This window comes from Bacillus rossius, chromosome 12 (genome assembly GCF_032445375.1).
Source record: "Bacillus rossius redtenbacheri isolate Brsri chromosome 12, Brsri_v3, whole genome shotgun sequence".
In the NCBI taxonomy this organism is placed as follows: Eukaryota; Metazoa; Arthropoda; class Insecta; order Phasmatodea; family Bacillidae; genus Bacillus; species Bacillus rossius.
In genome coordinates this window covers 30,160,739-30,188,637 of record NC_086339.1, presented here as the reverse complement: position 1 = coordinate 30,188,637, position 27,899 = coordinate 30,160,739, and the positions used below count along the sequence as shown (strand labels likewise).

The 27,899-nt window shown below is 37.2% G+C and overlaps 1 protein-coding gene across 7 annotated transcripts in view; it reads right to left on the bottom strand.

Moving 5' to 3' along the window:
* LOC134537788 (protein unc-13 homolog B) overlaps positions 1 to 27,899 on the bottom strand; it is a 1,087,975-nt gene that overhangs the window by 915,323 nt on the left and 144,753 nt on the right. The window contains exon 1 of one of the 7 annotated variants that reach the window (XM_063378596.1): positions 27,396 to 27,415. The exons of the other annotated variants lie outside the window; for them this stretch is intronic. The gene's annotated coding sequence lies outside the window, so the exon portion shown is untranslated. Of the gene's footprint in view, positions 1 to 27,395; positions 27,416 to 27,899 lie in introns of those variants that run through there. 7 annotated transcript variants of the gene reach the window in all.

Genomic DNA, 27,899 nt, shown 5'->3' with positions numbered 1-27,899 from the left:
AACACGGGCTGACGGGATCATATCTCCTGAGCGCCTCTCCGGACCTGGACCTCGTTAGAGACGCAGTGCTGACACGGGTGCCAGTGTCCACGAAGCCTCTCTTCGCCAGGGCCGGTGCAAGGTAAAAAATTGGCGCCCTAGGCGAAAAAACCTTATTGTCCTACCGCCCCCCCCCCCCCCGGGCCAGACACCCCAAAAAAAAATTTGCCTTGCCTCAAAATACACCACGTAAGCCTAAGATTTTGTCAACAATCAAATGTAAGTAGACTTGTGTTTTCTTTTTTTTTTTTTTTACTTTTTTTACTTATTACAAATCATAAACAGGTCACCGTGGACTTTAAATAATTACTTATATCAATATAAACATTCCAAACTGTTACAAAAATTTCATTTTCATCTAGTTTCAATAATCGTTAAACATATTATATCAGCTGTTATGTGTCGTGCTGCGCCGCCCCCAGCTACTTGGCGCCCTGGGCGGTTGCCTAGTTCGCCTATATGGACGCGCCGGCCCAGCTCTTCGCACTTCGAGGCAAGGCCGTCGCGGCCGGAGCCGGACAGCTTCGGTGCAAGGGGTTCTGGGTTCGGATCCCGAGCAAGGTATGAGTAGTAGCGCCAAGAATCGACGGTGTTGTAAAACAGCAAATTTCGTCATTACATACAGTGATTTTCATCTACATCATCATTAAAAAATTAAAACACGTATAATAATATGTACAGCATTGATCAACTGCTTAAACAATTCGTGTACATTAAACAATACTAATACATATCTTGCTGAGAGTAAGTTAGACAAAACTCTGTACTCTTAACATTGAATAATCAAAAAATCAATACGCGATGTTAAAAGCCCAAAATCGCTATACAAGAACATTTTCTTGTAATTATTTTCACATGAATACGTATTTACTTCAGTTTGAAAAATCCCAAAGATAGATACGAAATGTTTTTTTTTTTAAATTCCTACATAACATTTTTAGGTTTTAAAATAAAAACTCAAACAAGATATTTATGAAATGAATTATATAATTTAAAAGCTGTAATGAGGTGACTGATGTGAAAGTCGCTGAATTTCGGCGTTATGCTATTATGTTATTGACTCCCATACCGGTGTTTGGTGGTGTGTCGACTTAATTTTTCGGTTATTTCTGTTTTATAGCTATTCACCATATAATCTTTCCTATAGGTGTGGAATATGAATCCGCGTGGCTTTTTTAATGGTGAGTTGAGATCAGTGTGTGTTTGTGAGCTCACCTCCCTTTTCCCCGCTATCAGCCGTCGAACATACAGGCTTTTAGGTAACTGAAATTTATGTTGCATGCATGGTGCAGCACTTGAAATGACCCGCCTTAAAATGACGTATCAGCACCAACTGGTTGCGTCCAACTTAAGGCGTATTTTTTTTTTTTTTTAATTTGCATGAAACCATCTAGAATAAATTTTTACATTTTTATTTTAAAAAAAAAATATTTATATAATATACTAACGATTTCAATCATTTGCGAGTCGTTTAAAAAATTCGCACAATTTTATGTTTTGAGCAACTACAATATCTCAAGAGCACCAAGTATTTTAAGTATTAAAATATTGAACCGTATTTGGGTATAATATGAGTTTAAGTAATGTGTACATCTTGTTAATTTCTTACAGTTGTATTTTTAGGTAGATTTCAAATAAATAAATAAACTATTCAGGAGTCTGAATTTGGCATTAGAACTTGCGAAGATCTAGTCATTTGGGACAACGAAAAAAAAAAATCATTTTTATTTCAGGTGCATTCTTGACTGTAAAAATCATAAATTCACTACGATTCCTAACAATTTACCGAACTGTGTAGTCCGTGGGTCCTCGGTTTGCTTCTATTTTCGAATTGATCGCTACTCACTGAACCACTGTTTTCAGCTCGAACCCTTTTTTCAGCGTTTCCGACAACCACTGGCTTTTGTGCCTATATCCTTTTGAAAGAAGAAAGGTGGATTTTTCAATCGAAGAAGAGAATGACCTACTTTTTTTATCCTCCTCCCCTTCTAATAGACAATAAAAGAAAAAAACATTGCTATATAATGAAGAACTGCAATGCTTAGAAACTTCGTATTGGTGCTTCCACGCAAGGTTGTTTAAACTTTATTATTTTTCGGTTATTGGCGAGCATGACTGCTGGTACATATTTTTGTAATTGTTATTTTTGATATACAGTTAAGGAGAATGTGTGATTAATTCTCATTAGTATTTTTTCCCCTTCATTTTTACACAAATATGCGTGAGCTGTTCGGATCATTTTCACGAAACTTCATGCCGTATCCTTCCATGTTTGTGGTATTTTGGCTTCTGGGTTAATATCGTTACGTATATATACATTGGAACGTATAACGGAGTCCATCGTTCCGAAACGCAAGTTTTGCGTCTTAATCGCATTAAGTATTCCCTCCGATTTTGTTTAAATTATATGGCGCACCTTTTGGCAATAATATTTAGGTTGGAAATTTTACTGAATTACATTTAATTTAAGTTGCTTTGAAACTAGTGAATCCCAAAGAGCTAAGCTATTTTAGTTTCCTGTAATTGAGTTTTTATGGCCAATAAAGTTGCCTCGGTCCATTACGAAGTTCATAATAACAGCCATCCGTTCGACGCAGCAGAATCATAAATAAACCCTACAGACGTTTCGTAGAAGCCAAACACACATAGGTATAACACACTCGGGTATGATACATGTATTCTGTGACTACGACCCAAAAACATAAATTTAAATTTAAGACTTTTTTTCTTGGAAGTGATTCCCACGATTGCTCAAATGTTGTTATTTGTCAGCCTCTGGTGAGTTTCTCGGCTCAAGCCCAGGTTGCCACAAAGTGGATGCATTCGACTTTGCACTTAGATCATGCGTTTAAAATGTAGACTCTTCGTTAAAGAGGTAATGAAAATTTTCATTACGTAAAATAACAGTGACAGAGAAGTGATTAGAAACGATAAAATATAAATTACGAGTTCACTGGTGCAAACCATAATCATACCAATGGGTTTTAACCACAATTATTAAATAAAAGTTTATGGCCTGTATTTTGATTCGCAGACACGTCAATATTGAAAATTTCAGTTCTTTTTCATTATGGTTCCCTTCCGTGGTAAAGATTGTATACTTAACTCTTTTCTGCCAAACGCCAAATACTCTTATTCTTTCCTATTCATTATCTCTAACCCAAACTTTTTTTACGAACAAGTAATAAACAAATCGTTCCTCTCCATAGGACAGAATAGTTCAGTCGTATAATTCTCATCATAAAAAACAAAATTAAATTCCCATAATATAAAAACTATATATTTTCCGTAATATAAAAAAAATCTATTTCTAGAGACCGGAAAAATTCACAGGTTCATTCGGCGACAGGCTAGAATTCGAACACATATACCTTTTATATGATTTTGCTGTTTGCTTACTGTTCATCTTGACAAATCTGAACCAATTATAAACCCTCTACCAAAGAAAGATCGAATCACAGACAAACCAGCTGAGAGGACTTACAAGTCGGCAGCCATTGAACTTGCGTTATTTGCCCAAATGTACAGGAGAATGTGCAGTCTATCCTGAAGGCTATCGAAACCGCGAATTTTTCTGGTCCCTATCTATTTCCCATCATAAAAACACAAAATCACTTGAAAGCTGCATAATACTGCAGGCTTATATTTTTCCCGTTTCTTCGTAAAATTTTTTTTGCAGATTTTACTAATCGTTACACTGTTAGAAATTATAGTAAATATATGGCATTTTCAAAGAACAGTTTTAACTCAAATAAACGAAGAATTATTAGTAATTTAAAATAACTGAATCTTCGGAACAAACACGCCTTGTAACATAGGCAAATGTTAGTTTCACGTTGCAAAAAATCCAGTAGTTGGTTTTATTTTCATTTCTTATGTTTTTTGGGTTGCGGAATCCGAATTTGGAGTTATCCAACAAAATTTTAGGTCGTTTTGAGATATTCGCAAATACAGTGAAATGTTTGCACTTTTTTAGGTTTTTTGCTTATAATTTCAACAGTAGGTATATGTGGTAACGAAAAACACTATTGCCGTTTTTAAAGAAGACTAAACGTTTTTCTACAATTTGAGCTCAATTGCAGTCCTGCACGTCTCACAGTTCTCGAAATACATTACTTACAAAACTGGTCATGTTACTTAAAGTTTAAGTTTAAGTTTTGGGTCAAATTTTGAGCCAAATATTGGGAAACATAATGATCCTACGAGGAAAAGTATCAGAAGTGAAGTTGTGGAAGGTCTATTCAACTTTAATTCTAGCACAAAACGACGCATGTGAAACCAATATTTAACTCATTATTTACAAGAAATCAAAAAAATGAGAAAGTTGGATTGGAATGATTTGATCTAAACCTGTCCCAAAAAATTGACGACTTCGAGTTTTTTTTACGAAATACGCTATATTTATGGTTTCTATGTAAGATTGTAATCATAGTAAACATATTAATGATTATTTACATAATAATGTACAAAAAATGTGGGGACCTAGTCTTTATTTAATCTAAAATAAAATTCTTTAAAATAGTGCAGAGCGTGATAATTAAATGCAAATTGTGTTTTCAACCACATTTCTGGAAGCGAATCACACATAGTTTCCACACGCCGCTAAGATTCGCTGCCGGAGATGATACGTCGACTAGAACATAACCTGATTAGCAGACCGAAATATTAAACTATAAAATGGTATGGCTCCAACAAAAGCAAAAAAGTGTTTAAAAAAATACTAAACCCCAACTTTGGACCTGATTTTCTACACGGTATTTTATTAGAATAATATTCATCTTGTTAAAATTAATTAAACAGTAAATACTATAAAGTTTCCCTTTGACTTTGTGAAATTTGGTTCGCGGCAAGCGCCACAGATGGCAGCTCCGTGTTTACACATTTCCGTCCCATGCGACTTCTGTTCCATTTGTGAAATTATTTGTACCATTTGCCGTACACTGAGAGCTAGGATGTTACACATCAAATAACTTTGGTTAGCAAGGTCTTGTTAAGCCGCGCTTGGGCACAGAAGGACCTTGCATTCCAAAAGGCCCTGGTTGTGGCTCAACCTATGGAACATCTGTAAGAAAGAAATGCCCAAAAATTTTTAGATGGTTGAATTGATGGTTGATTGCAAGTGCAACTGGTACTGAGTTAACTAAGCGTACCTTGAACAGGTGGTTAATGTTCGTCATCTAGATCTTCTTCCTCTTCGATATTACAGCGATGCACATTGCTTCAAGATGATTGGTATGTCTCACACATTTTAGAGCAGTTTGGAGCCCTTTTACAACCTTGAAATTTCTGTGTGGAACCCGCGTGACGTAAATTGCACATATTTGCGTAACAAAAAAAAACATTTATTCACAAAAGGCACAAGTCGGCAACATTCTATAAAGGGCGCAGGCCTTACATTTATAGTTTACAGACAATCTAAAGTATTTAGACACATAAATAAATGGTTAACGGTTAGATTGTATTACGCCAAAACATGCGCATTACACTTTTCGCAAACCCCAGCCAAAAGCATAATCACTGTTACAGAATATTTTGGTACACGATTATTTTTTAATAACTTCATATTTTATTATTTTTAAGATTATTATCACAGATCAGCCCTTGTAAATTTTTTCCTTATTTTATCAAATTTAATTTCGCGTGAATGGCATCTATATTACAGTAATAATTTAAACTTGTATTAAAAATATTTGTATACTTAGATATATAAACAATTCACTACTACGTGGCTAAGAAGGGAGTATTTAATGGCCCGAGCACGCACTAACTCGTGCTAGCTCGTGCACTTGAGTGCCTGCGCGTCAGTTCGAGCCTGTTTGAATTCAGATATTAATTTATTAATTTACTAATTCACGACCAAATTTGGCCCTTGCCTGTTTCAAAATTAGCGGGTGATAAAAGATTACCAATATTAACTCATCACAGTAACAAAATAATTACTAAAATATTAAATATAAGATTAATTACAATAAAAGTAGCAACAGAAACACTATACAAATGTTTAGAGACCTGCAAAATTCGCGGTTTAGATGGCCTTCAGGATAGACTGCACATACTCCTGTACACTCGGGCAAATAACGCAAGTTCATTGGCTGCCGACTTGTAAGTCGTCTCAGCTGGTTTGTCTGTGATTCGATCCTTCTTTGGTTGAGGGTTTATAACTGGTTGAGATTCGTCCAGATGAACAGTAAGCCAATAGCAAAATTATCTAATAGGTATATGTGTTTGAATTCTAGCCTATCACCGAATGAATCCGCGAATTTTGCAGGTCTCTACAAATGTTTAATACAGAAAAGACCTTGAACATTTCCTTTGATTTACCTGGTGTTTAAGTAGCAAAGAATTATATATATTTTTTACTGAACTGTACAAGTGATATATATATATATACTTTTTAGCTCGCCCGGTAGGTTATTTTCTTATATTACATGCCTTGCAGTTGAAAGAGTGCTTGTAAAGTGGTGCTGTTGAGTACCAAAATGCGGTCCGGAACATCGAGAAACGTAAAAACTTCTTTCTTTTTTTTTTTACTGCTTGCAATCCGAGCCGCTGACGAACTAGGTTTGTTCGATCTATAACTCGACCCCCAGGAATACTGCCAGGGAAAGGAGTTTTGAGTTAGGGGGCGAGGGAGGGTGGGTGTAGGGGTGTATCGGGCAGCGGGAAAGTCGTGGAAGTTTGGAACATTGTCAACAGCCATAAAACTACCCTCCGCCCCCATCCCTTACTGAGCGTGGGCACGCTCGCCCCGGCTGATAGACGGAGACAGAAGATGGACGGAAGAGAGACAGAGAGGGGAGGCGGAGGTCCTCTCTCCAAATTGTCCTCCCGTTGGAGAAGATGATAAAAAAAATAGGAGATAGGGCGAAAACGATGTGATACGCACAGAGGTCTCTCTCTCTCTCTCTCTCTCTCTCTCTCTCTCTCTCTCTGTGTGTGTGTGTGCGTCTGTACTCTGTTTATCTCCACCTCTCTTTTTTTCGAATGTCGTCATCACGTGACACTTCGTAACTCAAACATATCTTTAAACTTGTTCTTTTCCTGTCCACGTGTTTCTTTTTTTAACTACCGTATATATATATATATATATATATATAAGTTTTTTTTCCGTATTCGCTCAGCCATCTGTTGACGAAAGTAAAGATAGAAAAAAAAACTTCATCACCAAGAGACAAAAATTGAATTTTATAACCTGTGAAAAATTACGATATATTTATATCATCGCAGTCAGATACCCGTGGATTGCCACTAATGCCGTTATTTATTTTTCTGCGAATATTTTATGAACTGAGACCGCAAAAATTAACTAATTAATTTCGCAATGAGGTATCCATCCAAACAATAATATCTTCGTACCGCTTCTGGGGAACTGTGAGTCAATGGAAAACCCTAAGCCAAGAATGTGTCGAATTACGGACAACATAGTTAAGACGTGTTACGAGTCAGCAGCCAATGGATAAGTGTCATTTTTCAAATATGTAAAGGACTGTGGAGTCAATCTACGAATTTTTCCGGTCTCTACTTATGAATAGGGACTGGAAAAAATTGTGTTTTCTGTGACCTTCAATATGGACTTCAAAATCCTCTGAGCACTCCGCCAAGGTCTCATGCTCATTGGCTTCTCACCTGGGTTTCTCGTGATTCGCTATATGTTCCCCATTAGCCTAGATGGAGTGTGAGCCAATAGGAGAGGCAGCACACAAGTATAAGTATTAAGGCTGTTGGATGGTCGGGCGCTGGCATCTTGCCAGTATAGGAAAATCAATGTTAACTAAATTACATTTTATGTAGGCACTAAATAAGATAAAAAGGTGAAATAAAAACCAAAATGCAAATAATGCAGATATACACTTGCGTTAATACCCAATTTTTCAATAACATTTTCACATAGTTTTTAAATGACTTGTTCATTTTTCAATACTCTATTGTAAACAGGCTGCCCGTTTTATATATAAAATGAATATTAAGGCATATTTTGCAAATTATTTAAATCAAAAAAGTTTCAGACCGCATGTCTCTATCTGTAATAGGAAAGCTATAATATTATATTTGTTGTATTGAAATAATTTGGCAGGGGCAAATATCTCAGATGAGCGATGGCTAGCTGGGTGAGGGGGGCAGGAAGGGAGGCAAGCTGTCAGGTAGCTGCCTTGGTGACTGGAGGGGGGGTGGTACTAATCCCTTCCTGGAGCTGTTTACAGTTTGTAGGTCGTGACTCACCACGGCATCGAAACTCTGGTATATTTTCCCCCCTTCGTTCTTGACAAGTTGACTTGACTCAGTTTGAATCCTAGACCCTAAAACAGATTTCGCGAACTGGTATACCATATCACCTCAGTGTGGGCCACCAAATTATAAGTGTATATTACCATGTTACTGACGATGAAAATAAATTTATGTAATTTACTATGTGTGCAATTGTGTGACACTGATTATAAACCAGTTATAATGAATAGCCAAAGTTATTACAACTTCAGCATAACATTCGTTAACTGCTTTATTTACACATCGCGGACTTAAAATGGATTGAAAACATGTATCATTAATAATATATATGGTAAACAAAATGTTAAATATCTGAAAACAAATTATATAGTCATATCTTTTAACTAGGGACCGATAAAGTAGGATATTTTTTCCAAACTTAAACATAGTAAGTGGTATTCATTAAAATACCTCTATCGAATTCGTATACTTATTTAGAAATGAAATATTTATTATATTTAGCAGATTAAGTGTGATTACGCGTGCAATCTCGGCGAGTGAGCATACATACAAATAAAAAAATTGCTTACAAACATTGGGCCTGCGTGTTATCTGACAACATATACATAACTGTTATTGTAGGGTCAGTGACAAAACTATTTTGCAATGTTTGAATGATTTCACCTTAATTGCGCAAAGCAAGTATTGTTGGTAAATCAGCCTGAAAACTACGTAATTATTTATTACGCTCAGTTGCGTTCATATTTAAAAAAAGGAGGAAAAAAGTATACCAATACGGAATTAAACATTAAACGTATATGTTTCATTGCTCCAGTTGTCTGTATATTATAAATATATATATTAATATACGATAACTTACATTGCTGTAAATATTTTGCAGCATTGCGAAGAGTGTAGAATTATAGTGTACAGTAAAATGTAGGACCGGGACCATATGTGCGTCGCATCGTTCTTTATTTCGGCAATATAAGTTTACGCTACTGAATACACACATGCCTACATTATATACATATATTAGCATAATATATCTGAGGACATAGAACAAGTTATAGTTATATAATTTATATGCGAGTTATATTTGAATTAATGTTGCATTTACTTCACGAAACTAATCACAAACATTATTATTATTAAAATAAGTGAATATCTAATCAGACAAAAGTTATTAAACTATACAAATAATACGTTCTTTGAATGTTTGATGCAATGGTAAATCTTGATTCAGTGAAGTCTTTTGGACATACGCCATACAAATAATAAAACAACTCACTTAAACTTTAATTTATATTTCTTAATCCAAAAATAATAGTGCTTACCCAATTTATAATAGGCCAATATATAGACGAAATTATTATATTTGAATTCTTTTGGTTAATCACAATTAACAGCCATTATTCTGATAAATTGCAAGTCCCGTGTATGTTTCAGTTGCACTCATAACACAATTCATCTTCATATTAAAAATATTGATTATTTTACAGGTTTACTGATCGACGAAGTCAGAATAAGTAAAGAATTTGGGTTGAGTAAAATGCTTCCAAAACTTCAGACATTTTACAAGGAGTGTCTTCTGCCTGAAACAATAGATTCGCGGAGAGCTCGAGGGCTGAGCATCAAAGATCAGCCATACATTCAAGATGCAAAGAAGAAACTGCAGCTTGACAAACATAAAACAAGAACAAAAAGTATTTGATGTGATTTGGGAGGTAATGTGTAGCTTATATGCGTGTACTTTATGTACAGATATGTAGGCCTATTGTAGATATTGTAGGTATGTTTGTTTTTGAATGTCTAAATAAGGTTATCAACCGATAAAGTAACTAATAACGCAATTTAAAAGCCTGCGTGTTTCTCTCTCTCACGGAAGCGCCTTAGATAGAGAACTGCAGTATGATTGGTCAAATGCGAACGATGCTAAAAAACCAGACAAGAAATTAGGTGATAAATCCATGCCACCTGCGTGGCATAAAAACTGATAAAGTGGATATCACACAACTTAGTAAGACATATGGAATTAATTATGCCACAAAGCAAAAAAACGTAGGTATATCTTACTCGAGGCAACTACATTATGCATATAAATCGAATGGCTACCGAAAGAAAAACACCACTAATTTAATAAACTTCTCATGTAGGCAATTTTATTTAGGTTTGGCATACCTAAACGAAAAAACTGCTAATTAAAAAGTTCAATTAGCGTGCCTTAAAAACGACGCTTTTATTATAAGCAACTGTGATGCATTTATAAATTAGAATACAAATGTGTACTCCACGTGACTGAAAGCTTCCCGACTACGCACAGGGATCAAGCCTTGATTCTGCTTTCAAACAATAACTAGTTTTTGTCAGAGATATACACGGAGACATACTCAGTAATTCTAGAAATATCGAAGGTGAATTGTAGATACGCGTAGATATAGGCCCTACATAAATTAATACACGTATGCGTTGCCTTCCATTACTATTTATGATTTATTTTACTGCAACATCGGCAGGCAGACTATGTAGGGCCTAAATGTCGCTGCGCGAACTTTCGGTGTTATTTTGAAAAGACCTTCTAGTTTCAAATGATGTCGCACATAGAATGTGTACGACGCCTTTTACAGGCATGTTCAACGGAGATGTATATCAAACAAGCAAGAGAAAATAAACACATATGGCACTGTGAAAACTTAATTATATGTACCACTTTGCAGAGTTCGCAATATCAAAGTATTTATTTTTAAATTCTGTGTAGCATTTTGATATGTATAACTTATTGAATTAAATTATTGAATTCACAAATTCCACCATTTGTTTTTCCTGAGCTCCCCATAACACCTCGACTCGCCCCAGGACAAGCAGCATGAGATGCTTACTTTCCTCTTTTCAAACAAGGGATTACGATAATCCCCATTAGTGAAGCACCCAGCTGTGTTGACGAGGGTCGACAAGGCGTGTCATTAGCCTGGAGGGACAAAGGTGGATTGTACGGCCAAATTCGCCTGAAAATTCAGAAGATGCTACTTGTCATACATCCGTGCATTTAGATAGGCAATTTTTCATATTTTACTGGAGTTCTTGGCAACCAGTCAACGGCCTTAAGATTTTAACCTAAGACTTATTGAAACCGTGAATTATTCTAGTCTCTACTTATGCGAACCTTCCTTAAGGTGCACGGCCACTGCCAACGAGGAAAGGATAAGAGAAACGAGAAGAGGAGAAGCGAACCGAAGTGAAGAGAAGCGAGGAGAAGAGAAGCGAAGCGAGGAGAAGAGAAGCGAGGAGAGGAGAAGCGAAGAGAAGAGAAGCGAGGAGAAGAGAAGCGAGGAGAAGAGAAGCGAAGCGAGGAAAGGAAAAGCGAAGCGAAGAGAAGTGAGAAGAAAATCGAAGCGAGGAGAAGAGAAGCAAAGCACAGAGAAGAGAAGCGAGGAGAAGAGAAGCGAAGCGAGGAGAAGAGAAGCGAAGCGAGGATTAGAGAAGCGAAGCGAGGAGAAGAGAAGCGAAGCGAAGAGAAGAGAAGAGAAACGAAGTGAGGAGAAGAGAAGCGAAGCGAGGAGAAGAGAAGCGAAGCGAAGTGAGAGGAGGTGAAGCGAGGAGAGGAGAAGCGAAGCGAGGAGAGGTGAAGCGAGGAGAGGAGAGGAGAAGCAAAGCGAGGAGAGGCGAAGTGAGGATAGGAGAAGCGAAGCGAGAAGAGAAGCGAAGCGAGGAGAAGAGAAGCGAAGCGAGGAGAGGAGAAGAGAAGCGAGGAGAAGCGAAGAGAGGAGAGGAAAAGCGAAGAGAAGAGAATCGAGGAGAAGAGAAGCGAAGCGAGGAGAAGAGAAGCGAAGCGAGGAGAAGCAAAGTGTGGAGAGGAGAAGTGAAGCGAGGAGAGGAGAAGAGAAGCGAGGAGAGGAGAAGAGAAGCGAGGAGACGAGAAGAGAAGCGAGGAGAATAGAAGCGAAGCTAGGAGAAGCGAAGTGAGGAGAGGCGAAGCGAAGAGAAGCGAGGAGAAGAGAAGCGAAGTGAGGAGAAGAGAAGCGAGGCGAGGAGAGGAGAAGCGAAGCGAGGAGAGGAGAAGTGTAGCGAGGAGAGGAGAAGAGAAGCGAGGAGAATAGAAGCGAAGCTAGGAGAAGCGAAGCGAGGAGAGGCGAAGCGAAGAGAAGCGAGGAGAAGAGAAGCGAAGTGAGGAGAAGAGAAGCGAAGCGAGGAGAGGAGAAGCGAAGCGAGGAGAGGCGAAGCGAAGCGCCGCGACAGGGCTGTCCACTCACTGCCGCAAAGCGAAGAGGCGCGAGGCGACCAGTAATACAGCAAGGATCTCGTTTCGCGGTACTTATTAGGGGAAAGTGGGGGAGTAGGGAAGTTACACTTCTTCAGGCATATTAAGAAAAAAGTGTAGGTATTAATACGAATCGCACGCCGCATGCAACAAAAATTTATTGGATGAAAGGAGGCTACATTAAAATTAAAATTATATATACCTTAGTAATTGATATTAAAAACTGGTTCATATAATTAAAAATATTGATTTATTATAATTATTAGTTATGTAAATTGTGTTTATAAACTTTTTCTAGCGTTTTTATTATATAAGTGAAGTTATTTTTCCGTACTTATCAGTTATTTTAATTATTAATTATAATTTTTTTTCGGGTGATAAAAAATTCATAAATTATTTGGATTTATAAGATTATTTTTGTGGAAGGTTTTAAATTTTCACTTCATTCAGCGACGTAAATTTAAAGCAAAATAAAACAAAAATTGTTTAGTGTTGTTCAGATACATACCTACTTAACACCCGCGTTGTTAGCTAGCTGTGGTTTACCAGGAAGACAAACAGTCGAGCAGTTACAAATACGAGTCTAAAACAGCGCACGAACAACGCAGTGCCCGCGCGGTGCTAAAGCTCGTTCAAAACGTGAAGGAACCTTCTATAGATCAGGCAGAGAACATTCCGCCACAAACATAAGGTAGAACGACTCGGTTTCCCTGATATACTAAGACATTTTTTTGAGTAGCTAGTAGGCCTACACAGCATACAACTAGGTGCACGACTGCCCCAACTCCCCTTTGCTAATACTGCCACCGATGATGGTTGGCAGGCCTGGCAATTATCTCCTTCCGCGTGCTGACATCGCTACATACGTCCGTCGCTTTTACCTGAGCATGTAGCCTATACACTGGACAAAGAATGTGTACTAATTATTTTTTACTATCTCACTTCACTCCTTTTAGCATGTATGTTTACTCTCAGATTATTAACCATGCCAAATAAGTTTAACTTCTAATGCATGTACATAAGTACATACAAATATTCACTTTACCCTTAAATATATATGTATACATATATACATTTGCTTTAGATTTTGTATTAGGGTTTTATTAAACAGCAAATATTCTATTGGTATTAGATATTTAAGAAGTTAACACCTCTATTTGGTGTATCAATTTGTTTTACAATGTTTTCACAATTAATATTCAGGGGGTTTTGAAACGTTATTTCTAACTTAAGACAGAGCCCTTTTCTGTCTTTAATTTTTGTTTTTCCTCGCTTTGTTTAAGTGTTACAATTAGAATCTGAAATTTATATTTTCTTATTTTAGAAACGTTTGTATTACAAATTGCATTGTTTAGTGCTGATGTAAATATATTATTAATTTTGTATTAACATTTTGTGAAATTGGGGTTGGAAAAAAGCTGCATGACCTTCCATTTTTCTGGAGAGATTCGGAATCATTGGTGCTACTGAACCTTCCACTATCTTCGATTTAAAAAAGCTGCACTAGAAGAGAACGGCTGAAGAAAAACAATATTGAATCATCAGAATGGTTCCCTGTTAAAATTAAAATATTTCCACTATTGTGAAAAAAACTTTCAGATGAATACTAAAAAAAATAATAATAATAAAAAAATCGTATACATAAGAGTAAACACACAAAGAGGTTGTAACCATATGATCACAGAACAATGTAGGGTGCGGACGCCAGGTGGGTAGTAGCACGTGTCGCAGCCAAGGGCCGAACACACCCGGAAGTGGCCGAAGGATGCCGAGGAGGCCGCGTCGCGCGACTCGCAGCTCGTAGCTCGCTTGCCCTCCAGACTACTCGCGAGGTGCCCCTCCATCCCTTCTATTCTCTTCTCTTCTCTTCTTCTCTCCTCTCCTCGCTTCGCTTCGCCTGCAGCGGGCGTACACGCAGTTGACAACATGGAAACGTCACGGAATAGTCGCGCCTCTTCTCCTCTCTCCGCTTCGCTTCGCTTCGCGCAAGCGGGCCTGCACCTCAAGGCTTGCAATAAGGTATTCCCTCGCTGACAGTTTATTTCTTCTGATTGGTTGGCCGTTTGCAAGAGATGCGGTCGCCTTATTCGACCAGGCCATTCAGTACACAACGTAATTGGCTTCCACGCTGAACGGCTGCGATTCGCGTAGTAGCAGTAAACATGAAACTCAAAGAAACTCGGCCAGTCACTAAACACAAGACGATGATACGGTTTGTTTTTTTTAACCCACAGCTAGTCTAGAAATCTTTTCGCGAAACATTTCACGGTCCTACGCATGAGTCGTGGACGTTCATCGCCACTGTCGCACCTGGACAGACCCCCACGCGCTACGCCACAGCTGATGACGCAGTGCCGCGTTAGAGCGTGAGCCAGCTTCGGTGCGCGGGGGTTTCCTGGGTCAAAGATCTGGTATTATCTTTGAAAGATTTGTGCAATGGGAGTGCATGACTTGATGTAAGCTTTTGGACATACGCCATTGCTAAGCTCATGTATGTCTGTAGAAGAAAACTACAAAAAACCCAAAAGACAAAAACACAAAATTAAGCAAACAATTGCTGTGTCAACAGGATATAAACACCACATAATATTCCATAACAGGAATATGGTCACCAAACAAAGAAAAACAAAGAAAAATGGACTAAGAGAACAAAACAAGATCTGGATCATACATCGTTACGATATTAGACTCGTGGCTCAACTCGCGTACAGTCCAATCAGCTTGACATGGCATAAAGTGCTATGGCGACGCAATAAATTATTTAAGATCTGATTTTTTTAATATACCTTCGTTTCAAATATACATATCAATCTTTTTTTTTTTGTTACTTGCATGTTTTAAGTACATCAAAAAGTTAGTTTTAAAACTCGTATTTTGTGAAATTCTAGTCTATGCTTCGTTTTGCCGTAAACGGCAGGAATGCGGATTTACTGCATCTTCAAAAGCCCGAAAAAATATATATAACGCCGTAGTTATATTTGGAAAACTTCCAATACTAAACTAACTTACAAAGGCTTCTGGGAAAGTTTATATTGCGTGTCAGGAAAAATTTTCCAACATTATACAATGCAATGACATTCGTCAGGAAGAAATGATAGCAGAGAGATAAACAATTAATTTATTACCTTCTATAGATACTTCTATCTCTCTATCTCTCTCACTTCTTCTGAATGACCTCGACGTATTAGGCTCAACAATGTATATGCCTAATTAAACAATGTAGAGTTTCATATAATAGTCTGTGAAATAGGCATACATTTGGAGTTTCAGCAAGTAAATAAATATGCATTAATAAACTTAAAATATATCAAAGGTTTAGTATCAAAACAAACTAATAGGTTGTATTTGACTAAGGTCTAGTTGTGATTTCCTTAAGTTCTATCTAAAAACACATTTGGTTCAAAGGAACCACAACAACACGATTACAATGTTACAATGGTAAGCACAATCCAAGTATTTTTTCTTTCTATTTCTTTGCTTGCAACCAACCAGAGACGGCAAAGGCAGAAGGAAAACTTTGAATTTCACGACCATAAAACCACGAGAACGATTAAGAAGTGACATCTGTTATGGACTGCGCATTTTTTTTACATTTCATTAAAAATTTATACAGCTTTTTCTATCTCCATAGTGTGTATTCATAGCTTCAGCAAAAAAAAAACTGAAACATTACGTTTACTTTAAACCAGCAATTTTTAACATACCGTTTCCAAATCAGAGCATCTCATCGCTCCAGTACGCCGTTTCAGACATGTCCAATTAGCCTCGATATCCAGTCACGTGATGAAAAAATTGGCCGACTTTGAAACGTTTCCATTCCAAATGGCAATTAAACTGTTTTCTTTGCCGAAGAAACCTGTTCACGGTCTTTGGTTCAGTTGACAGAGGCACCCTTATTGTTTTCTTCATTTCTCTAAAAGAAATGTCAAAGCGAATTCAAATGCTTTCTCAGGCTGAAACAATAAAAATAAATTGGGTGGCGTTCATTTAAAGACCCGCATGAAGCTGTTAGTACTAAGTGCTTCGTGGGCTCTAACGTCAAATATGATTTTTAATTCATCCCGAAGGCACGTTTTCAACTGAACGAACGGTAATAATCCCAAAAAAAAGCCAAACGCCAACAAATTATACTAAACGGTATTAATGACCGCTTGAAATATGATGGTCTGCAGGAGGTCCCCAAAAATTTATCATAAATCGCATCTGTACGTAAGATTTATCCCTGATTCACTCTGTATTTATTACCCAGCGAGGAAGCGTCGTGGTAAATATTTAGACTCGTATTAAGCGGCACATACACGCAGACGTTGCGAGCTCTGGGTAGTTTCATTTGTTTTAGAGGTTATAATATTTGTATACGAGCCTTACTGAAGGGTCCGTAAATAATCTCACACCATAAAGAAGAAATGTGGGTGTTACTGTTTCTTCGAACAATTCCGTCATTTATAACACGCCAAATCTCTGAACGAAATATGAAAATTCGTAACAGGTGGCGCTATCTATGCGGGAAATGCAGGTACAAGTCTCGACAGCACTCTCTACGCTGCTGGTTGAACAAGGAGGAACGTGAGCGGACTGGTAGCAAATATAAAGTTCAAGACACTAAGGGTTAACTGTATAGGATATATATATATATATATTAAAAAAGCGCATGCGCACGCTCTGTCTTATTCTTTCGTTCATCTCTCCTTCTCTCTGTTCTTTTTTTTTTTTTTTTTTTTTTTTTTTTGGAGGGTGTGCGGGGGACTAACCATTGCACGAGGAGAAAGTAAACAAGCCCAGCAACGTATTTAGAAGTGTGCTCTTTTTAAATCTCTGTAGCCAAGTCCTTCTCTCTCTGTCCTTTTCGCGTCAGAAACGTTTTACAACAATATTTCACGAAAACGTTGCATTAAAATTCGGCCTTGAAATTTTACTTTCTTCGCGCCCAAAGAATTTTCCCTTAAATAAATACTGAGAGAGTAAAAGATTGACTAAAGCATTATTAAAATTAGGATAAATGAGGTTTACGTATAGGCTAAATTATTATATCAACCGTAAATTTAAATACACACACATTGTACATTGTAAACTTGCTCATGCATTTAATGAGAACTCTTTCTTCTATTGACAATAATTCGAACTAAAACAGATCTAAATTAGATTAGTGGCAACAAGAAAAATTATTTTGAGATGTTTTTAATACTATATGTTGTGAAACAAATATTTACAAAACTGTATGACCGCTTAGTTATCATTGCTATCATGAATCAAGTGATAAATTAGGTCAGTCTAAGTTCGAATTTTTTCTCACACGATAGCGTTGCCAGCACTAAACGGAGAACTTTAATAAGTAATACATAAATGCATGAGACTCGTGAGAATATCGACTTTATGACTCGACTAGCATTGACACGAACATACTCCATGTCACGCATGGGGCGCAGCGCGATCAAAGCAACAGCCTTATGCTTCTTGTAGCCGTGTTGTAGGCAATGGATACTTAAACCAGTGTACATACATTTCAAGTAACTATTAATCCCTCGTTAGAATTACAAGTGCAATTAACTTAGTGTCAACACCATTGCTTTATATATTAAACTGCCCCTGCATTATTGGTTATTCTAATTTAGTTTTTTTCTTCTTTTATTGAACTTATCTGAATCATAAAAATTAAGGTAGGTTTTGAAGGACACTTATTATTTAATGCCATCGGTAGAAACATCACATTTTTGATCAAGCACAAAAAAAAAGTTTTCTTTCAGTATTTCAGGGTTAGGCCGCTGTGTTTGATCACATTTGTCAGAGCATCGGCGTCTACCTGATCATCAAATCTAAAATATTACAGCCGAGAGAGCTATTTTCTCTTCCTTTGTTCCATAAACGTATTTTCTGGCGTTTATTTCTTTTCGTTTCGACATTTTTCTTTGTGTGAGTGTTTTTTTTTGCCCTCACTAGCTTTCAGACGATTTTCTTCTCTCGGTGGTTGCTCTCTCAGGTGTGTCAGTTGAGATAAGCGTGCGCCATGTTTTCTTCAACCCCTTCCGACCCCTCCCGCTTTCTTGCGGTTTATTTTTCTAGTGGCTGTGGCTGCTGAGGCCGAAAAACAGCGCCGGTGAATAAATCGCATGCGCCCGGAACTGAAAACTTTGAGACATGTTACCTTAAGGAGCTTGTTTTATCTGGATGCTCAACCATGCGCCGGGGTAAGGTTTTGCATGTTAAATAATTTCATGCGAGATTCAACCCCGTATCTCAATATTAATTTCGTACAAACACATTTTGATTTGTGGAAAGAAAAAAAAATATCTTTGCCTTATAGGAAAATTTTTCATTCTTTTTTTTTTTAGTATCTGTTGTTTTATGTATGTAGTATACCAATTAAACAGCTTGGCGGATTTCCCCCCCCCCCCTTTTTTTACCAAAATATAATAATGTATTCAGTGTTGACAGATAAGTTATTTTGTATCATTGACAAAACAATTTACTGACAAGCAAAATTTTTCTGTGACAGAAACCACAGCGGGGACCCTAGAAGATTACTGCCGGTCGCCACAAAAGATCTGAAGGAGTCGACGAAATATTTTATGGTGGCCACAATAATATTTTTTTAATTATTTTTCTGTGTGCCCATACAAAATAAATAACTTTTCCCTTGCCTAATACTAGAATGTAATATGATGTTGGCATTACTATTATATACACCTTAATAGTAACTGCAATGTTTATGGGAACACTGTATTTAACAATGGCCAAAATTATATTGTTCTGTAAGGATCATAATACAAATTTCTGTTGTTGATACTATCTAGGCCTACGTTAAGCAATGTTTAGTACACCAGTATAAGACTGTGCACTCGGAAGTCGCATGGAACGGAGAAGTGTAACCACTGTGCTGCCATCTGTGGCAAATGGAGCGAACCAAAGTTCACAAAGTCAAAGAAAAACTAATTAATTCTGATCAGATGGGCAGCATTATAATAAAATATATTGTCGAAAATCTGGTCCAAAGCCGGGGTTGAGTAATTTTTTTTTTAATATTTTTCGCTTTAATTGTAGTTGTTTCGTTATATTGTTTAATATTTCGGTCTTCTAATTAAATTATTCATTAGTCGGCGTAGCTGCTGGGGCTTGGAATTCTTACGGCGAGTGCGGAAACTACGTGTGATTCCGGTCAGTAAATATAGTTGAAAAAATAATAATTTGCGTGTATATTTATCACGTTCGGCATTATTTTTAAGAATTGAAAGTTTGTAGCCAAACACGAATTTGCTTATTACCGGGATTAGATGCTGACACATCTTTGGCGAGTACTGAAAGACTCACCGATGATTAATCGACCTCTAAATGCTCGTTAATTAAGGTGGTCGCCAAACGACGCGCATAGCTCCGGGTGTTGGAGCGTTATTTACAAAACGCACAACCTTTATCAAAGGTGTCTGATTACGAATAGCAATTAAGAACCATTTAATTTGCTATTACGGTTTGGTTTTATGTTTTCGTCTTTAACGTGTATTTTTTTTTGGACAGTGAAAAAGGCTAAAACGGGTGTTTCGATGGACGTTTTTTAGGAATGAAAAAAATCCTACACACAGTACAGGATGTCCATAAAGGAATGTTCCAGTTTCAGTGGTATATTGTAACAGTTTAATTCAGACGGTTTCCAACAAAATCATACATAAAATTGAAGGTAAAATAATATAGTTTATCGTACAAATCTCCAATACGCGCACCTTCAGTTATGCGGCACACATCCAACCTAAAGGCCAAATTCTTCCCAAACTTTGGTTAACAAGTCGGGAGTAATGGAAGCAGTAGCATCTTCAATTCTGTGTCTCAGCTATGGCAAATCATTTGGTAGACACTATATTTTATGAAGCCTCAAAGGAAAAACAATCGCATGGCGTTATGCCAGGTGAACGTCGAGGCCAGCGAAAAAAAAAAAAAAAAAAAAAAAAAAAAGAGCTCTGTCGTCTCGATCATTACGACCAAACAAAACGGTCAGGGACTTCGACGTTCAACCACTCCCGTACAAAGAGTATTCCAATGGGGGAAGGGGCCTCCATCTTGTTGCCAAACAAAGTATACAGGTTCCCCCTATACTTACTGGGGAAAGAGACATTCTTTCGCGCTGCAACAGAAGAAACCACAAAGCAGTATTCGCACATGCGCTCATCTAAAACTGTTAGAGTTACTCTTTTAATTGTGACTTTGAACTAACGCACTCCAGCTCTTATAGTTGATACTATTGATATTTATAACTGGGGCGTTATTTTATGGACATACTGTACATTGTAAATTGAACAGGGACTATGAAATCACGCAAAGAGACTGTGCGCCATATGGTCGCCTGGCGCGTAGGGGCGAAGAGACGTGCGATGCGCCAGCCAGTGTCGCCCTTAGCGCGCCCTGGGTTCCCGCGCACGTGGCGGTCGCGGGTCGACGTCAGCTCCAGCGCAACCTGTTGCGCGCGCCGCGACCTCTGACCTTCTCGCCGCGGGGAGCCTTGGAAACAATGGACCCCCGCGCGGTTGTTTCAGTGGCGTGAGCGCGATGTTACCGAGAGGAGGGGGAGAGAGAGAGAGAGAGAGAGAGAGAGAGAGAGAGAGAGAGAGAGAGAGAGAGAGAGAGAGAGAGAGAGAGAGAGTGAAAGATCTCCCTCATCAGGGTCATTCCGCCCGATCGCTCAAAAGGATTTCGCCATCGAAAAAGCGCCCCTCGCTTTTAACGCTTCAGACCATGGGATGGTGAAGGAGAGGGGGGGGGGTGATATTGGATTAAGGACGAGGGGGGGGGGGGGAAAGGGAGTGACGTCCACAATCGCTGGATGAGCAGGGCGAGGGGTGGAAATACAGCGACAACTAGGTCAGAGAATTAAGTGTAGATCATGGCTGAAAAGGGGCAAACCATGCGAGTCAAGGAGATTTTTCGCCGCTAGTAGATACTTTGTAGAAGACGGTTCGCAAAAACAAACACTCGCCATGACCTCAAAGGATAGATACACATACACAAAACTAATGTTTCTACTCCAATAAGTAGAAAAAGGCTTTTAAAAAATAACAGTTTGAATTTAAAAAAAAAATTACAAACTGTGAACATTTCAATACTTTTTTTATTACCACGTCTAACCTCGAAGACAGTAAAATTGATAATTTTTAATATAATAATTATTCAAGGCGTTAATAAGAAAATTTTGAGCTATTAATTGCAGAAATTTACAATAGGTTATTTTGAACACAGACATAGAGTTTTGAATCATGTTGTCGAAGAGCACATTTTGATTTCACCTAAACTGTCGCGTCCCTCTAACGGTCACGTGATGTCTAACAAAGCAAACTTAAAAGGTTCACGTTGAAGGTCACTGTCTACGTGAGATTGCGAGAAAACCTCCCCTTGAAGCAGAAATTAAATATATTTTTTTATGATTTTTTTTTTCATTGCATTTTTGATGCTTTCTTCGTCCATGGCAAATGGCTTTTGCATTGTTGGTGCCCTCTACGTCTCCATGGCAACTGGATTTTGCGATGGCAGCGGCGCACACACGAGGAGAAGCATGCATGCAGGGGCGTAGCCAGGGGGGGGTTTTAGGGGTTCGAACCCCCCCCCTTAGCTCCAAATCTTTAATTAATTTCTTATTCATCACTCAAACAAATTTCATATTAAAATTAATAAAATTTTTACCATTACAATATTTAAATTTAAGTACCGAAAACTGCTAAAATAGCACTATTTTACACCTTAAAATCCAAATTTTCCCGGGGGAGGACCCCCGGACCCCCCGCTTTAGTACGGGGGGGGGGGGGGGCATGCTTCTTAACACCCCCCATACACAAACCCTGGCTACGCCACTGCATGCATGTATAATGAGCAGTGCGAGTGTGTTCCGCGTGTACACTGCCGTAGCGAAGCGCGGGTACTCCAGCTAGTTTACAATCAAAATGTTGTTCCAAGAAGTATGCCAGACTTGGGAAGCACTTAAACCCATAAGTTGTATTCTATCTTCAAATTTTCTTTTTGACGTGACAACGTCTAATAAATCGATGAACGCCGGCTGCACGCACGAAAAAGTGTCCCGTTACGCACATTGTCCCGTTACGCTCATTGTACGCTTGCACCGCATCTATCTCTCTTCCACTCGATTGGAACAACCATCGATTTGACTTTTTCGAGGCACATTAAACTTGAAACACTCCCATTCGTTTCCTACTTTTCCTATCATCGTCGTATCCTTAACAGAATAACACAGATTGGAAGAAGTTAAATAGAAAACATGTATAAAAGTTATAGTTAAAATAATCTGTTCGTTAAAGTAATAAACATGTTTGAATTAATGAGTGCAAATAAAAGTAAATTTATCAATTAAATTGTAGATTTCATTTCACTCCTTCTTTGTATTCATACAAAATAGTGATAATTCAAAAAAAATGATTCAATTTTATTCAAAAAAGTATGCAATCATTTCATTAATGTTTTGTTATGACGTCACGTTAAACTATCGTCCGTAAACCGACTTTACTGACAACAAATTTTTTATCTTTATAAACCTGCCGCCGAATTTTTTTTTTTCGGTCGGATACAGCCTCATCCTGTACGTAGTGTCAGTTGTCACACCGTACTTGTATCACCACGTATTGAACGCAAGCGAGTTTTTAACTGGAACAATTTAATAACCATCAGTGTTGGTGCTCAAACGACTCGCAAGCTAACATTTGTTGCCGCCAAATAGTCTTGCTTTAAAGTGAACGTGACAACACGTTTTAGTCTGCAGCTCTGAAAAGAAAGCATGCCTTCTGAAACAAAGGAGTGGCAGAACGTCCAATGTCACAATGAATGAATACAGTTCGTGCATTATTTCTCTTAAGTTAGTACAACACATTTCATCGTCAATTGTACCTGACGATTATACCATGTATTTTCATCGCTAGACTATCGAAACCAACTAAATTCCCGAGATTTTCCCGCAAGAAAAGTTAGTTTAAAATCTGTCAGTTCATTTTACTCTTATATTGCAACTGGAAAAAAAATACACCATGTATTATTTTTGTGGTTATTTATAAACTTAAAGATAGAGTTTTATTTTTAGTTCAAAAATAGGTATAGGTTCTGTCTGGACACTTTATGCAAACGTAAACTGTACCTATAACTAGTATTTATTTATAATCAAAAACGTATTTTGTTCTAAAAAAATCACAAGAAGAAATTTTTTTGTAAAATACAAAATAATTTAATGAAGCTCGTATATCAATGACTGTGTCTAGACACCGGAAATAAGATCAAACGAATCGACCGGATGTGTTCCAAAACTAGGAAAGCCAGTACGACCTATCACGCTTCAGGTTGTCAATTTTTAAACTCAATCTTTCGATGTTTACTGATTCTCCAATCCTTTTATCGCAAAGTTCATTTTGTTCAATTGTATTTGAATTTTATATTTAACAGTTTTTATATCAGCCGTCTGATAAACATTTTAGTGCCTACTGAACAAGTTTAGATTACGTAGATGTTCTCAATTTTTAGTAATGTTAAATTCTGGAAGTGTTGATGTTTATTATGTTTTTTACCTTGTATATAAATAAATTATAGAGCTGTGAATGTTATTAAAATTCCAAAGTAATAAAAATTTTCTATTTACAGCGGCGATAAACCCTTCGTATGGACTCAAAATTTACAAATGTGCATCATTAATAAATTTTATTATTTCTAATTAATAATACAACCGTTCAAAATTAAAAAAAAAAAAACACTTCGAACCTTGTTATGAAACAATATTAGTTTTTTTTTTTGTATGAAATATCGCTCTAGTTACAATAATTGGGATCTGAAAATTCTCGTTATTATCTCGCACCTCTGTGATGGAACAATCAAGCCACTTTGCTCCCCCATTGTCACACGAGACTCCGGCTCTGCGTTCCGGCTGATTGTTTTAGCGCATTTTCACGTCGCTTGTCAAACATTGGTGTTCATCGACGAACAAAACGAGGGGGGGGGGGGAGGAGGATATATGCGTATACGTGCGTCATGCCATGACAGTTTGAGCGTATCATTGCCAAAATAAAAATTATAAAGTCTAACGTTTAGATTTCTTAGTTATACGTGTCGTCTGTCAGACGCCCGAAAAAAAAACAGCATTCTTGGATTTTAATATTTTATTTTGAATAATGTTTTGCTATTGTAAAAGTAAAAGGGTAAACTGCATTCTTAACTTTTTTTCCGGGAGGTTTCGGTTTTGCCTCGTCTAGGTGATCGTAAATAAAATAAAAGTAGGGTTAAGTTGTATCAGTCACTTTTCAGGTACTCTAAAATCGTGAGAATGTATAAAAAAAATATAGCAAAATGAAGTTTTTTTTATTACAATCGTGAAGATACATGTGCGAGCTTTGAACTATGGATAATTTCGGATGATGGGGGGGGGGGGGGGGGGCAGTGGATAGTAGTAGATTTCCCGTATTTTACAGTAAAAAATTTAAAAAAAAAAATTAAATCATTTGCACTGTCCTCCGTTGACTATACCTCCAGTGCCGATAGGAAATCTTATTTTGCAGAATATGCCCTTCTTGCTCGCACCTCTTTTTTTGAAGCTTCCCAGAGCTTATCGAACGGGTTCTAGCTCGATATCTGTCGATGCTGGGTGGTCTCGACAATGCATCGTCTGAATACAAAATCGGGGGCTGCTATATTTCGATAAGGCTCCAATGTTGCCGTTACATTCCGCCTGCTTCGCAACAGAAGCCGTGAATGCGCGAGCGTCCCACACGCGCTTAATCTAACAAACCGTGCAGGGCAGCCGACATTCCGTAATCCAATGATGAACGCGTAAAACGTTTTAAACGGATAATTCGTCGGTTTACGCACCTGCGTAACTGTGGTATTAACTTTTAACAACCAAAGCTTCGCAATTCATTTAACAATTAACAACTCTAATGTATATTTAAAAAATTGGTTGTCTGTAAAGTCGGTTTACGGACGATAGTTTAACGCGACGTCATAAAAAAAACATTGATGAAATGATTGCATACTTTTATGAATAAATAGAATCATTTTTATTTTAATAATAAAAAATAAATACTTGAAATTATACCAGGAATCAGATTTTTAAAATGCAAGAATTAACCTTTATCGCCGAAATTGTTGATGTAATAAGCAATGAAAACCCCATTAACTTTTCACTTCACTTTATAAACAGTCGACGACACAGTTCACGTGTAGATGACTTGTAATTAATTTTAAAAACTGGCGTTTAGCAATAAAGTTTAAATATAATTATGAACAAGTTTTCATATAAATAAATTGTAATCAAATGAATAACATAACCTATTATTACTGCACTCGCCGACAGATGATACTGTTTTTAATAATAAAAGAATAAATACTTGATATAATACTAGTAATCAGATTTATTTTCTTACGTACATTTGACGTAGAAATTATTTCATATTACACGTTTATAAACAAAGTTTTAAGTTTTCACTTCTGTCGGTGCGGCGCAAGCGTACAATGAGCGTAACGGGACCTAGCGTAACGGAACAATGTGCGTAACGGGACACTTTTTCGTGCGTGCAGCCGGCGTTCATCGATTTATTAGACGTTGTCACGTCAAAATAATTTTACGAGCTCTTAAAAGAATAATACTTCACGAACAAACGAAGCGTTCGTACATACATCTGAGGTTTTTGTTCCCTCGCGAACAAGGTAACCACATGTGCGAAAGGAAGGAGTTTTTTTTTTTTTTTTTTTTTTTTGCTGTAGACATCCCAAGGTATCAAAGGTTTCCTTTATACTTAAATATGATCATTGCGAGTTCGTGTCTTAAGTATTTCACCTCAGAACCAGTATATTTAAGAATATATACTTAAAATTACGAAGATTCCTGGATAATCTGTAGATAGAAAAAAAAATACTTTCTGCACTTTTACAAAAAATTCTGAAATATATTTTGTAATAATACAAGTAAGATATTGTAATTGTGTACAACACAAAGCTATTGTTATTTTTTACATATATGAAATAATTTTTTTGAGGAAATACTGAGTTTTATTTTACTATGATAGGCGCATATTTTATATTTTGATTGATGTATCATTCACACATAAGTTTTTAACCACGGAATTATTGATCAAATATTTAACAATTTGACTTTATGTCGTTTTATCGTGCTTATTAATATGTGCAGTTAATACTGGAAAGCTATCCAGGAAAAGGTTTACAAATACAACTATTGTAGATACTGGGAAAACACAAAGCTTCAATTCCCGGGTAGGAATCTGAACCCAGTATTACTGCGAACACTATTTTGTTGTGGTATAGATGTTTTCAAATAAGAGTACAAATTTTCAAATACGTATAATTTTACATGAATATTTCTGTTCCATTTACAAAAAAAGTTACAGTGTATACAACGTCCTTAATGAATTATAAACGTGTGTGGTTCAAGAGACCTGTGTTTTTTTTTCTGCCTGGTTTTCTCTAGAATTATTTCTGTGATTGCCACAAGATTAACAAAGAAGAGGTTAATTGTGACTGGCTTCCTAAAGAATCTATCAGAGAATTTATTCTTGGATTCCTGAAAAGCTAATAAATAGAATACCTATTTTGATTGTTAGCGAGCTCGAGATAACGCAGTGATAAAAGCATTGTATTCGTTTTCGGCTGTAACTGGGTTTGAACCCGGCACCAGTTATCCTCACTTCTGTTCCCCGTGTTTTTCCGAAAATTACTTCACGCAAAATGTAGAATGGTTTATTATAGCCCAAAACCTTGGCATATAAACATAAAATTCTTGCGCTTAGTTATGGGGTTTACACAGATTAGCAACACCCTAAATATAAAGAAATTCGAAAAAAAAAATTGTAGGAACAAAATATGAACCCAGTGAGAAAACAAAGTTTTAGAAAAAATTACTTGAACTCACACAGACCTTCAGGGATAATATTGGCTGCCTGGACCGCTATTCCCCGTACTTCTATTGGCACCGTTAGCAGCATTTTGGAATCAGGAACATTACGTACCTGAAAAATAAGAAAACATCACATAAAAAACCAATTCTTAATTTATCGTAAATAAAGCTTCTACTTATACGTATAGGTCTCCAAAAACACACATATAACATCAGTAGAGACCTGAAAAATTCGCTGTTTCGATGGCCTTCAGGATAGACTGCACATACCCCTGTACACTCGGGCAAATAACGCAAGTTCATTGGCTGCCGACTTGTCAGTCGTCTCAGCTGGTTTGTCTGTGATTCGATCCTTCTTTGGTTGAGGGTTTATAACTGGTTGAGATTCGTCCAGATGAACAGTAAGCCAATAGCAAAATTATCTAAGAGGTATATGCGTTTGAATTCTAGCCTATCACCGAATGAATCCGCGAATTTTGCAGGTCTCTAAACATCAGCCTTTCACATACAACCACAATTAGGTAC